The following is a 2,171-nucleotide window of genomic DNA, read 5'->3' as shown; positions in this document are numbered from 1 at the left end:
CGTGATGGCTGGGTGTTGTGTGCTGTCCTTAGGTTAGTTAGGTTTAAGTAGTTCTAAGTTCTAGGGGACTTATGACCACAGCAGTTGAGTCCCATAGTGCTCAGAGCCATTTTTTTTATGAGGAAGCAAACAGTTGTACTTATTCTCAACAACTGAACTGGTAGACGAGTCTGTCGGGCACAGGGTCGTGACGTAATAGTTAGGATTGCAAATGCACATTTACTAAGAACAAGATATTAAGTTTTCTCTCTTGTATTGATAAATAAGTTAACAGGTTTTATTTGTCCTTCTTTGAACTTATTATTTAATGTACCGGTTATAAACGAAACACAAAGAATTACATAATATTACAGTTTTATGGCTCTTGGTAACAAAAGCAAGCGGAGGGGTATTTGTTTGTCAGAGAGCAGCAAGCTGATGGGGCAAAATAATCACTGGAAATGCTTGTCATACGGTACCTACGATTACCTTGTCATGCAACAGCAAATTCATGGACGAAGGGATTATTACACTTACACTGGCCCTTAATGGTATGTGTGGTTAATTAATTGAGTAAATTTAGGATGAACTGTGAAGTTGCCAATCATAATACTAGGGAAAAAATAGTTCCCATAGAGATTTTATAACCCTGTCTTACTATCAGAATTGAGTTTTGCATTCTTGTGGAATAGTCCTTAACCGATTGCCGGCAAAGATTTGAGGGAAATACTCAAACCTAAAGTAAAGAAGTATCTTATTAGGCATTTCCGTAATTTATCAGGTTATTTAGACTCGCACGTGCAAATTTCAGTTACTATTCAACTTTACCAGCCAATGGCCTTGCCGCAGTGGTAACGCCGATTCCCGTCAGATAACCGAAGTTAAGCGCTGCTGGGCTGGGATAGCACTTGGATGGGTGACCATCCGATCAGCCGAGCGCTGTTGGCAAGCGAGGTGCACTCAGCCCTTGTGAGGTAAACTGAGGAGCTACTTGATTGAGAAGTAGCGGCTCCTGTCACGTAAACTGACATACGGCAGGGAGAGCGGTGTGCTGACCACATGCCCCTCCATATCCGCATCCAGTGTCGCCTGTGGGCTAAGGATGACACGGCGGCCGGTAGGTAACAATTGGGCCTTCATGGCCTGTTCGGATGGAGTTTAGTTTATTCAACTTTACCAATATACACTGTGTGATCAAAAGTATACAGAGACCTTGTGTAATACGAGACTGCTGGCCGGAGTGGCCGTGCGGTTCTAGGCGCAACAGTCTGGAACCGAGTGACTGCTACGGTCGCAGGTTCGAATCCTGCCTCGGGCATGGATGTGCGTGATGTCCTTAGGTTAGTTAGGTTTAATTAGTCCTAAGTTCTAGGCGACTGATGACCTCAGAAGTTAAGTCGCATAGTGCTCAGAGCCATTTTTTTGTAATACTAGACTGTACGGCAAGAAAGAAAGAATGAATTGATTGTTGATGTTAGTAACGATCGTCCTCCTTTACGTCCTCTGCATTACTGCAGATGACGTGTCACTGAGCACATTTGTTCTGTGCATGCAGTACAGGCGAGGCGCCTAGTTCTTTCCACTGCACTGTGTGGAACACGAAGGTTCTGTTGTAGTTCACTAACCTGCTGTGTTCAAGTTGATTTCCCCAGCACAGAAAATAGCACGCAGGTCGTAGGTTCTGTATCTTGAGGCTGAAACTGACTTTTAGCGAGGTTCTGTTCTAAAATTATGACTTCCCTGGGATACCACTCGCGTATTTTAATGTAGCCGCACGAGAAGACTACATGATCTTAATACAACACCTTCTGATACAGCAAAGTACGTGATCAAACATAATGTTTAAGAAAATGTGTCTTTACACTATTTGTGGCACGTGTCTGTGCCTCATGACTACCGGAGTGAATCTTTTAATACTGAATACTGGCAAACACATCCTGCCACAGACAACGTGACTGTACGTCTCGACTGCCTAATCCAGAGTGACGAACAGGAACTTGAATAAAAATTGGAAACACATCCTACGACAGACAACATGTCTGTTGTTCTCGACTGCCTAATCCAGAGTGACGAACAGCCCGAAACACTTCGCGCGCCATACCAGAAAAGGCGTGACCCGAACGCTTCCAAAGTGCTTCGTCTGCAATTTCGTCAGTCTTTCTTTTTTTATTTAAATTTTTTTTAATAATTCT

General features: G+C 43.4%; 1 pseudogene; it reads left to right on the top strand.

The window, feature by feature from the left end:
* Positions 1–809: 809 nt before the first annotated feature.
* LOC126238200 (5S ribosomal RNA) lies at positions 810–927 on the top strand (annotated as a pseudogene).
* The last annotated feature ends 1,244 nt before the right edge of the window (positions 928–2,171 follow it).

The sequence above is a fragment of the Schistocerca nitens genome, chromosome 2 (genome assembly GCF_023898315.1).
Source record: "Schistocerca nitens isolate TAMUIC-IGC-003100 chromosome 2, iqSchNite1.1, whole genome shotgun sequence".
In the NCBI taxonomy this organism is placed as follows: Eukaryota; Metazoa; Arthropoda; class Insecta; order Orthoptera; family Acrididae; genus Schistocerca; species Schistocerca nitens.
This window is presented reverse-complemented; position numbering and strand designations above follow the sequence as displayed.